This window comes from Notamacropus eugenii, chromosome 4, assembly GCF_028372415.1.
Source record: "Notamacropus eugenii isolate mMacEug1 chromosome 4, mMacEug1.pri_v2, whole genome shotgun sequence".
NCBI classification, from domain to species: Eukaryota; Metazoa; Chordata; class Mammalia; order Diprotodontia; family Macropodidae; genus Notamacropus; species Notamacropus eugenii.
In genome coordinates this window covers 465,286,599-465,298,699 of record NC_092875.1, presented here as the reverse complement: position 1 = coordinate 465,298,699, position 12,101 = coordinate 465,286,599, and the positions used below count along the sequence as shown (strand labels likewise).

Here is a 12,101-nt window from a genome sequence, read left to right as displayed (position 1 = left end):
ACTTGGTCAAGGATAACTAACAAATATTAGATCTGAACTGGAGCAACAAAACCCTGTGGTTCTTGACTCCTTATTCATTTACTTTTCACTGTACCAGGGGAGTAAGAGAGAAAAGAGGGGGAGTCCTTATAGATGGGGCAGCCAAGCTTATCTTATGGAATTCAGAAGGGTACTTATTGATCTCCTATTTTCTCAAGGTTCCTCACCTTGCAGTCTACTAAAAACATTTGAAATATAGAGTCTAGTGTCAGATATTAGAATTTCAAACATTCTTCCAACTCTAAACCACACCCCCCACCCAATATTATCCATCTTAACATATACACCACAAACACAAGATGCTCCGTGATTCTTTCCATGAGATTTTTTTTTTTAAGGGCTCAGGCTGCTCAAAATTATAAACAATGCTAAGGCATTTTGAAATACAGACTTTGATGGAGAAATTTTTTTCCTGATGGCTTTTGTCTTTGCTTGAAAACATTTCGGAAGTGGAGATGGGGGAGTCTTAGGATATCTTCTTGTTCTTTTCCAAAGCAGATAACATGGTTTGGCAATAGGTTCTTCTTTGAAAATCTGTACCACAGCCAGCAGCAGCGTCCTAACCTGTTGATGGTGTTAAGGTGTTTCAGACACTATAGGTACTACTTCTCCCCCTGCCCCTTTCCCAACGTGGCTCAGATTTGTAATCATATGAAAATTCTTCTCACTTTATGGGATAAGGTGAAATCTTTGCCCACTTGTGCTTTGAAGATCAATGCCTGTTTTGCTCAAATTTCTGGTGTGGTATGTCAAAAACAACACCAAAAACAACGTAAAATACGTCAGATCACAACATGGACTTTTAAAGTCAAATATAAAAGCTTGTGCTATTGGCATGTATGTAACATTGCTTTTTTTCTGGATTACTTGACAATATGCAGTCAATCCCATTGTCCTATGTTTTATATGTGTATGTATATATATGTAATATATATAATACACATATATATATATACACCTTTCAAAATAATTTATTTCTCTGTTAACATAAAGTTTAGCACAATTTAGCACATATACATTTAAATAATCTTTCTATAGGTGCCATTGAATAATTTCTCTAAAAATAGGATTATATAGTCTCCTTTAGTGGTCTAGAATGTGATACTGTGTAGTACTAATGAAACATCTGTTGTGTAAAAAAGATATATTGAAATAAGTTTTGTTCTTATGATTATATTAAAAATCAAAAGAAACTTTTTCAACTCAAGCTCATTCCAAAATACTTGTATCGACAAATAATTTTTCTTTAATGCAAAGTGGTTTTCTTGGGGAGGGGAGAGTAAGTATGTCTTAACTTGGTTTGATTGTCTAGCAGAAATATATTTCTATAAAATAGATTAAGATGGGGCAAGCGCTATAATAGTTCATGTTTTGGAAAAACCAAGAGAGAAATGGAATCATAAGAAATGGATATTATTTTCTTTCTTTTTCAGTGGGGGGAGCTAAGAAGGAGATGATTAAATGCTTGTTAAGTTTACAAAATGTACTTCTAAAATGACTCCATAAGAAAATTACTGTACATATGTTGACATCCTTGATTCCTGATCACTGATTAAAAAAAACCTTTGAAATATCAACATACCTACTACTGATAATAATCTAGTATATTGTTTTTGTTGTGGTGTGTGAATGAACAATTTTGCAAATTTGAAGGTAAAATATCAACCTTAACTACAAAAAGATTGGGGAGTCCTAGACTATATATCCTTATGTACATGTATGTGTGTATATACCCACATATGTATAGCTACACATGTAACGTATCTCTATATGGCATATATGTAACTACATAATTTATTTGTTATATACCAATACATCCTTATGTCTGTATCTCTTTATCTATATCACTTCCCCAAATAATTTATTTCTAATTAGTATAAAGTTTTGATTTAGTACAATTTAGCACATACATTTTTAGTATGTTATACTGAATGGCAAATGATCTTTATACGCTTATAGAGGTGCCATTGAACAGTTTCTCTAAAAATAGGATTATATAAGCTTCCTTTATTGGTTCAGAATCTATATTCTGTGATATGGTAGAATTAAAGAAATGGTACATCTCTGGAGTAAAAAAAGGTACATATATTGAAATAAAGGTTTTGTCTTCAAGACAATATACATTAAAACTGAAAGAGTAGTCAAACTCATTCCAAAATACTTGTATTGGCAAATAATTTTTCTTTAATGTGAAGTGGCTTTCTTTTGGATGGGGGTGGTTGTTCATTTTGTATAGTAACTGACTTGGTTTGACCATCTAGCAAAATATGTTTCTATAATAAGTTTAGATGGGGCAAATAAACTTATTATATAGTTATATAGAGACCATATAGAACTATATAAGCATACACACATCAGATTGCCTCATTTAGAATACCAAATATAGAATATGGAACATTTAAGGGGTAAAAAAACGACTTGTCTACTTCACCTGAATTTGGTTTGTCACAGGTTGGCAGAAGATCTAGAGTCATTGTAACTTTTAACAGCTCTTGTACCAAAAGCCACAGCATACTTGGCCAGCTCACTGGGCAGTAGCCTGTAAACCGCCATCTGGATATCCTGGTGGTTAAGGGTTAAATGTCTTTTGTAACACAGAAGGTTACAGGCTTCTTCAGCAATTCGTTCAAGGACGCTATTGATCATGTAGTTCATCATGTCAGCGGTTTTGGAGGACAAACCTTGGTTGGGGACTAACTCTTTTAGCAGTCTGTGGGTGTAGAGGGTGTAGTTTCTGTTAAGGGTTTTTTTCTGGGATGGTTTCTTCTTTTTCTCCTGGCATGTGCTACAAGATTTTTCACTTTCACTGGATTTCACTGCTTTAGGCATTGTAGATGGATTTCAGACCTGAGCTAATGCCAGAGTCTCATGTCCCTTCCTGGTATCAAAAAGGTTTTAAGGGTCTGGGAGTGTGATCTGCTGTATTTATAGGGTTGCCACATGTCAACATGCTGAGTCCCTCCCTCTGATTGGAGGTTGCATACCATGTGTCACAATCACTCTTTTTTCATCTCATTTAGAGATTATGATGCCCTTCCCTGGCCAATCAAAAGCTTTCCGTAAAAGGCATAGCATATGGCTCAGGTAGTTTTAACTAACTATAGGTCTGGGTCTGGAATTAGGTGTCTATTTTCTACACTACAGACCCTCCATTAGAGTGGACCTTTGGTCAGGCTTAAATCAGTGTTGTTTTTGCTAGGAAACAGGATCATATAGATAAATCTAAACCTGGAGAGGTTTTAGAGACCTTCATTTTTCAGATCGCAGGAAACCTTAGAGAGGTTAAGTAATTCGCCCATGTGTATCAGAGGCAAGATCTGAACTCAAGTTTTCTGACTTGGATAGTGTGCTGTTCATTACTGCTACCACAGTACTATACAGTCTCTCCTGAAAGAGAAGATGCTGATAAAGAATTTAAATAATTTGCAATTAATTCAATTAAGCAAACATCTATTAGGTGCCTACTTAATAAACAGAGTAGTATGAATGTTGGATTTGGAGTCATGAAGGCATAGGGTTCAAAGGCCACCTGAGACACTTGTATTAACTGTATGACCCTGGGTAAGTAACTAACCTCACAGTGTCTCAGTTTCCTCATCTTGAAATTTTTTAATTGGATTTTGAATTGCCTCACCTCTAGTTCCTCCTAGCTTTAAATATGTGATCCCACACTTGCACAAAAAGAGTCCTGTTCATGAGAACATTTAAAATTTAGTTAAGATTTAACAGCCTTTGTCTTTATGGAACTTACTTATTGTCTAGTAGAAGGGCCCAGCAGAATATAGAAATAACTCTCATTCAAAATTATATGTCAAATACTTAAGAGAAGGGCCCACAAATCACTATGTGAGATTTAAGAGCATTATTGACAGGAATCAAGACAGATTCACTGAAGAAAATGACATTGAGTTGAGTTAAAAGGTTGGGTTGAGGCTTTGGGAAGTGGAATTACTTGACCATATTTCTATGTAAGGAAGAAGAAAAGTCTGGAAGAGTTGTGTGAAGGAAAGGGGAAAGAAGAGAGGTTAGATTAGGAAGGTATTTCCATAGTAGTGTGGAGAAAACCTAAACTCTGCTGTTCTGATCAAAATTTGTTAAGAGACAAAATGTTCATATAGATGAATTTCTACTTAGAAAAACTAGTTATTCAGAATACCTTCTGATCCAATCAGTTTCCAATTTAGCTTTTATAGTAATCATGAAGCAAAAGATGAAATTTCACAGCAAAGTAAAATAAAGAAAAGGTGTTGAAGCTTAGCATTTTCCACTGAGCAAAAATAACTTTGAAATGTGGATGCACCCTTTGAGAAACTACCTGCCAGAAACCGACTACTTCTTCTAAGACTCCCCTTTCAGTTTGATCAAAGGTAAACAAAAGGACACCTCTCTTGATTGGATTAACTAAAAGATGTTCCCACTTTGAGTTTGGTCCCCAAAACTTACTCTATTTAGTCCCAGGGAATTTAAATCCCTCCCTGAAATGGCTTGTCTTCTGTTCAAGAGCAATTGATTTTAGACTTTCAATTCAAGTGAAACTGAGAATTTCAGATTAGGGCACTGTTATCATTAAAAAAAAATAATTTAGTCCTATATACTTCCACAGTAGAATGGGTATGATCATAAAACTATGTAACTAGAAGGATCCTCAAAATGTTCATCTACCCCAAACCCCTCATTTTACAGATAAGCAAACTCTGGGGCTCATGGAAATGAAATGATTTGCCCAAGTTCATATATATTTTAAACATCGGAGATGGAATTTGAATTCAGGTCTTCTGATTCCAGTACTCTTTCAAGGTAACCAAGTTGCTTCCTACTAGAGGGTTGGTTTTTTTTTTTTGTTTTTTGGTTTTTTTTTGGTAGGGGGAGGGAGATAATCTGGATTAAGTGATTTGCCCAGGGTCACACAGCTAAAAAGTGTCTGATTTGAATTTAGGTCCTCCTGACTTCAGGACTGCTGTTCCATCCACTGTGTCACCTAGCTGCCCCCTATTAGAGGTGATAGAAGTGGAATGGAGAGAAAAGGATGGATTTGTAAGCTTTACAAAAATGGACTTTATAGGACTTGATAAATGATTGGCTATAGAACCCAAGGATAAGACCAAGATTTGTGTTGTTTTTTTTAATCAAAGGTGGGGCACGTGACAAAAATAGTGAAGTCAATCTAGCCGTTTAGTGGGGGAGGGGGCAGGTAAGGAATAATAACTCCATTTTTGACATCTTTAATTTGAGGTAACAGTGAGATATCAGAGTAGAGATGTGCTTGTAGGAATGAGTTGGGAATGTGTGGGAATGTAATTCAGGGGAGAGGCTGGGGCTGAAGAGACAGATTTGATAGTTACTTGTGAGAGGGGAGGGATGCATGTGGGGGAGGGAATTACACTAATGGGATTGCCAAGGCAAAGAGGGTAAGGAAAGAGAGAAGAGGGCAGGGCAGAGGACAGAACCTTGAGGAATATCTCCCTTAAGTAGTGAGGAAGAGAATGATGACCCAGGGAAGGAGCCTGAAAGAGCTATTGGAGAAAAGGTGTGAGATTTCGGAAACTGGTGTCTCTGAAACGAAGGGAAAAGATGAGCATTTCGCAGGAGGGTGTGCTGGTCTGACTCAGAAGGGGTTCCTACAGAATGACCAGACAGACTAGCAGTGCACAAAGCACAGAGCCATAACTAGGAACTTTTGAGCTGGAGCAAGCTGCACAACTTATCTCTGGGGCAAACAGAATGAAAGAAAAGGCTAGTGAGGGGTGAGGAGAATACATCAGACTATAGAGGGGAGAGACAGACGCCAGGACATATCACAAGGTCACAGATAGGGAGGCAGCTCACCCCAAGGAAGAGGGGCTCATCAGGCAGCTTCCTATTCAAATGGACCTTAGCACCTAGTTATTAATAGTCATTACTTATTTCCTTATACTTGGACTCTAAGAAGATTCCTGGAGGCTAGAGGTAGACAGATCAGGTCAAGTCAAATCAAGTCAACAAAGGTTTATTAAGTGCCTACTATGTCCTAGGCACTGTGCTAAGCCCCCAAGGATACAAAGAGAGGCAAAAAACCAGTCCCTGCTTTTGAGAACCTTATAGTTTAACTGCTTTTTTTGGAAGAAGTATGAAGCCACCTACTCCTCAAAATATCATTTTGCAACCAGAAGGGATCTTAGGCATTTGATGTTCCACAGGAGTCCCTGGAGGGAGCTACTGTGTGATGAGGACCCAGAGAGGGAGAAAGACTTACCCAAGGTCATACTGCTGTTACTGAAATGGAGTCTGGGCTGTGAAATGGTTCTCAGATCTCACAAGACTCATAGACTGTGAGAGGTAAGTGTGACCTTAAACACCACCTTGTTCAACCTCTTTATTTTACAGAAGAAGAAAGCGAGGTCCAGAGTTAATGTCAGAGCAGACAACAGAACCTAGTCCTCATAACTAGCTCAGTCCAATGCTTTCTCAGCCATGTTGTTAAAATTTGGCTTCCCTTTTGAGGACAAAGCCCAGCACCTTGTCTCACGCCTGAAGACAAGCATCTTCTAGGAAGGAGGCCCCTAGACCCTTCCAGGAATGCCCCTGGGGACCATCTCCTACTGCTTTGGGAGAACTGGGTGTTAAATTTTCAGTGTGAACATTTATTTATTCTTCTGAAGTCAGGATTTGATTTTGTTACTTAAGAATGAGATGGAGAAGACAGAGATGCAGATTAGACTTTAAATTGTGTCAAGCTTTTAATAGAGCCTGTTGCCAAACATTTACCTGCATACCCCATGCCCTGGCCCCAAGTTCACTCCCGATCCTCAGGGAAAATTACAGTAGCGTGAGAGAGAAGAGTTTCCAAGTAAAGGATTTTCTGAGATGAGGGAGGTAGAGACACATTCAGGAAGTCATGGTTCTCTCAACGGCTTTGTCCTTTTGAAGTTGTCACCTCACTTCCAGGGTAGGCCACGCTGAGGGACTATGTGCCTGGCAAAGACATTTTTATACTTCGCACATTAAATGAATAAACTGACAAGTACCTTTTCCATTCGCAGAGATAACAAGTGGTTGTTGTTTAGTCATTTTTCAGTTGTGTGCCACTCTTTGGGGTTTCCTTGGCAGAGATACTGGAGTGATTTGCCATTTCCTTTTCCAGGTCATTTTCCAGATGAGGAAAATGAGGCAAACTGGGTGAAGTTAAGTGACTTGCCAGATCACACAGCTAGTAAGTGTCTGAGGTCAGATTTGAACCCGAGAAGAAGAGTCTTCTGGCTCCAGGCCTGGCACACTCTCCACTGTATCACCTAACTGTCCTAGTAAGTGGTAGAACCAGACTTTATTTCTAGAGCCTCTGAATTTGAATCCTGAGTTCATGCCACTGTATTCATCACATTGTCTGGAAAGCTCTTTAAATATCTCATTGCAGTCAAATTCTTTTGGACCTTGTATGAATTGATCTACCTAATTTTTTTTAATCACCTGAACTAGAGAGCAGTTATTTTGTGATGATTTTTCCCCCTTTTACTGGGATGTTTCTCTGTTTTGTCTCCTTGCACAACCACAGGGTTTCTGGACTCAGGAACCAAGGACTGGGAGACAGTTGGGTTCCCACTAGCTTCTGGCTTGGTCCAGTAGGAGTGAATGCTTCTGTACACCTTCTTGTTATTGTTGGGGATGGGCCATGCTCCACCCTTGCCCTATGTCCACACACAGTATCTACCTTAGTTCCTTAGAGGAATGCATTGGCTTGTCACTTGCCCTTAGCCAATTCTCTGTCTTAGGGCAAAACCCCTGTCTCTTCTCCTACAGAGCCTAGGACTCTTTATTTTGGCACATTTTAAATCACATAAGTGGTGGGGGAGGCTCTCAGCATAAAGCAAAATACCAGGAGGAAATAGAATAAAGATGAAAAATAAAAAATCTGTTGCCATGACCTGTCGATTTTACCTTTGCAACATCTCTTTTATTATGGGCCCCCCTCTCTCTGACACTGCTGCCACTCTAGTGCCAGCCCCCATTACTCCATACTTGGATTACTGCAATAGTTGCTGATAGGTCAGCTCTCCCCCCTCCAATTCATCCTTCATTTAGCCACTAAAGCGATTTTCTTAAAGCACAGGTCCAATCATGTTACTCCTACCTCCCCTACTCAAAAAACTCTAGTGGCTCCCTACTGCCTCCAGAATCAAATACTAAATGTTCTGTTTGGCATTCACAACCTAGCCCCTGCTAATCTAGCGCTCTCCTATCTCTTCCCAGTCTTCTCAGGCCTTACTCCTCATACCTACTCTTTGATCCAGGTACAGTGACCTCTTGGCCTTATTGTACTTACTTATTGTACTTATTGTACTATAAAAATTGCTTGATCTTGGCAGGAGTATAGCAGAAGGCTAAAGGAATGAAGTCATTACCCTCAGCCTGGAGGCCTGGTGACTATATGCTAATAGTAGTAGTAGTAGTAGTAGTTGTGAAGTAGTAGTGGTAATAGTGGTAGTAGTAGTGGTAGCATAGCAGTGATAGTGGTAGTAGTAGTAGTAGTAGTAGTAGTAATGGTATTAATGATAGTCCTGGTAATGGGAACAGTGGTAGTAGTAGTAGAGGTGATGGTGGAGGTAGTAGTAACAGTAACAACACCAATAATAACAGAAATTTACATGGTATTTTAAGGTTTGCAAAATGCTTTCCATCTGTTATTTCATGGTAAGCCTCAGAATACCTGAGTCTGTTGTGTGTGTTCGTCCTTTGTTTTCAAAGAAGACCATGCCATCAGAGAAATGATGACATGACTTGCACTTGACTTTGTTTTGAGTGAGGGAGGGCTGTGTAAGGTCACCGGCTTCACTTCCTCCTCCTGAGCCATCTGGATCCAATGACCAGATACTCATCAGGATGACTGGAGGATCCAGTGACCAGATATTCAGCAGGATGACTGGAGACCTGTGTCTGTAATAGTCCTTCAAAGAGTCCACCCTCAGACTCAGCACACTGGGTTCCATTGAGCTCCCTGTAGGATGCTGGAGTCACAAGCACTTCATACGAGGGCACTGAGGTAGATGAATATTTTGAGTTTTATAGGGAAGAGGGCAGCTTCTTACTCAGCTGGGTCTAGTTGGTCTCACATCTCTGGGGGAGGCCTGGCTAAATCAAATAGAGAGAGTATAGACATATAGTACGGAAGTCTCCAGAAAATGACAGGGCCAAGATGTCAGGCAGTAGAAGGATTATCTATGCCTGGAATCTCTAGCAGAGGTGGCCTGTGGCAAGTGAGTCTTACAGATGTCAGACAGTCCCATATATCAAATATATTAGGTCTTCTTGACCTATCACAGAAGGGGGGTCTTCATCAGCATCAAATACTGCAGAGATATAAAGGAAAATAAATACTGGGAAAAAAAGATTATTGAATTTGGTTGTTATGAGGTCATTAGTGACCTTTATGAGAACAGTTTTAGTAGAGTGGTGGAGACAGAGGCTTAGACATCAAGGAGCTGGGGAGAGTGGTAAAGGGAGGGAGGGGAAGTTCTGGGCAGAGAGGACTTTTCCAAGAAGCTTGATGCTGAAGGGAAGGAAAAGATGGAAAAGAAGCTGAGCAGGGTAGAAGGATTAATGGCAGACATCTTTTAGAGAGGCTGGGTTTGTAGGTAGACTGGAAGGAACCAGTGTAGAGGGAAAAACTGAAGACATGAAGGGGAAAGGAGGGAAAAAATAGAATCAAAGGCTCAGGGAGAGGGATTAGCTTTAGCAAAAAATAGGGATACTTTTTCCTCTTAGAAATACAGGAAGATAAACTGGTAAGCATATTGACAAACTTCAGCAGTGAAGATTGAAAGAACTTTTGTCAGAAGCCCCACTATCAGGGGTGGGGAACTTGTGACTTCGAGGTCACATGTGACCTTCTAGGTCCTTGGATGCGGTCTTTTTGACTGAGTCCAAGTTTTACAGAACAAATCCTTTTTATTAAGGAGATTTTTTTCTGTGAAGTTTGGATTTAGTCAAAGGGCCACACTTGAGAACCTACAGGGCCACTTGTGGCCTCGAGGCATCAGGTTTCCCATCCCTGCTCTGTATCTTCTCAGAGACCACACCATCAGGCACAAATGTGGAAGTGAGTTTGTAATTGGGTTTGAGGAGAGAGAAAAGAGATTTGGAACAGTTACTGTGGGATATGTATAATAAAATATAAATTTAGAAAGATTTATAATAGTTTGGACTCAATTTAGGCTCCACTAATTCATCATTTGTGAGACTTAAGCAGGGTCTGATCTAAAGTTTATCTTGGATTAACAAAATATTAGCATAGTTAGTGCAAAATAAAACTATAAAACAGATTCAAGGGAAATGTTAAAAATATTTAAATGAATAGCCTATTTTCATACGCCTGTCTCTTTAGAAGAACTATTTACATACCATTGACATATTGATTAGAAATGATTCTTATCTATAGCTAAAACCCAGTCCCCTAACATTGTGTTTGGCTTTTTTGTACTACAATAAGGAAGACTCCACAACTGAGTTGTGGGGGAGATAAAGCAGCAGATTTCATTACCAAGAGTCCTGAGTACGGCTACATCTCTTCCACTCTGAAACTGCTTGTAAGCAGCGGATAAAAACAGACTGATGCATAACATCTGGGCTGATGTTTTTTTTTAAGACTGCTTCATTCTACTGCTGTTGAGAGTCAGATGTGATTTCATGGTGGAGCATTGCAGTTTTGGCGATCTATTTTTCCTAAATGACTTTTGCTCGTGTACTTTTGCGTGTTTTTGTCCCTGTGGTATGTATTCCTGGGAAGCCACTTATGGCTCAGTTGGTCTGCCGAGAGTTGCCTGAAGTCTTGGTCACAGATAATACTTTGTGATGACAAACTGCTGTCACAAAGTCAATGACAGCTGTATCCCTGACCACACCTTCTGAACCTTTCCTTCTCAGGTGTATATCTAGTCAGAGCTTGTGGTCAGAGGTCATTGAAACTTTATATTTTGAGTTACTTACTGTAGATATTTGAAAATAATATTTCTTTTTAAAATGTTAATTCCTAAGCTTCTTAGAATTCTTCATATTTATTCCTTACATGACAATAATATTTGATTACATTCCATTTATTTAGCCATTTTCCGGTCAATGGGTAGCTAGGTGGCACAATGGTCAGAAAGACTTGAGTTCAAGTCTGGCCTCAGATACTTACCAGTTGTGTGATCCTGGGCAAGTCACTGCCTAAAAACTAGAAAAGGAAATGGCAAACCAGTATGTTGGCCAAGAAAACCCCATGGATGGATTCACATAACCATGGAGTCATGAAGAGTCAGATACGACTGAATGACAACAGCAAGTCTATGGGCATCTACTTTGTTTCCAACTTTTTGCTACTCCAAAATGTACTTCTAAAATTGCATTTCTTTAAAAAAAAAACAACTCTGCTTCATTTCTTTCTCTTGTTCAGTTGTTCAGTTATGTCCAACTAACTCTTTATGACCCCCTAGATCATAGTACATCAGGCCCTCCTACCACTATCTCCAGAAGTCTGTCCAACTTCGTGTTTATTGTGTCCATTATGCTATGTATTCATCTCATCCTCTGCCACCCCCTTTTCCTTTTGCCTTCAAACTTTTCCAACATCAGGATCCTTCCTGCTTTATACAGACCCATTTATATGCTCCTTGGTCCTGTGTGGCTCCCTTTTGTTTTCACAATAATAGAGGTACAATTGGAGAAAAGATGTTAAAAATCAAACAACTTTTAGACCATCTTATAAACTATAAATGTGAGGACGTTGTCCAATAATCAAGGCATTGACATACCTCCTCTGCAAGAGGTAGAATATATCTATGTTGACATTTTTGCCACAAATGAAGTCAGGAGACCAGAGAAGTGACTGCTAATGGCTTTTGGGTTCTCCTCAGAGAAGTAAACAAAGAGTTGGTAGAGCTGGTTTTATCTAAACCTATCATGCTGCTACTCCATGGCCTTCTTCATAGCACCATGATTCTATGTTCCAGCCTCTCCTATACAATCTGACTCTCTATCTCCTACCCAGGAATCCTGGGCTTCTGAGTGAGGAGTCCTCATTATATACATACATACATACATACATACATACA

The 12,101-nt window shown here is 39.3% G+C and overlaps 2 long non-coding RNA genes across 2 annotated transcripts; both read right to left on the bottom strand.

Annotated features, from left to right (window-relative positions):
* Positions 1-349: 349 nt before the first annotated feature.
* Positions 350-3,006, bottom strand: LOC140502035 (uncharacterized). The gene is made up of 2 exons (XR_011966488.1): positions 2,471-3,006; positions 350-603 (listed from the first exon to the last, which is right to left on the bottom strand). It is a non-coding gene; the product is annotated as an uncharacterized lncRNA (long non-coding RNA).
* A 3,736-nt stretch (positions 3,007-6,742) lies between these two features.
* On the bottom strand, positions 6,743-10,804 carry LOC140502034 (uncharacterized). Its single transcript, XR_011966487.1, has 2 exons — positions 10,550-10,804; positions 6,743-6,990 (listed from the first exon to the last, which is right to left on the bottom strand). It is a non-coding gene; the product is annotated as an uncharacterized lncRNA (long non-coding RNA).
* Between the last annotated feature and the right edge of the window lie 1,297 nt (positions 10,805-12,101).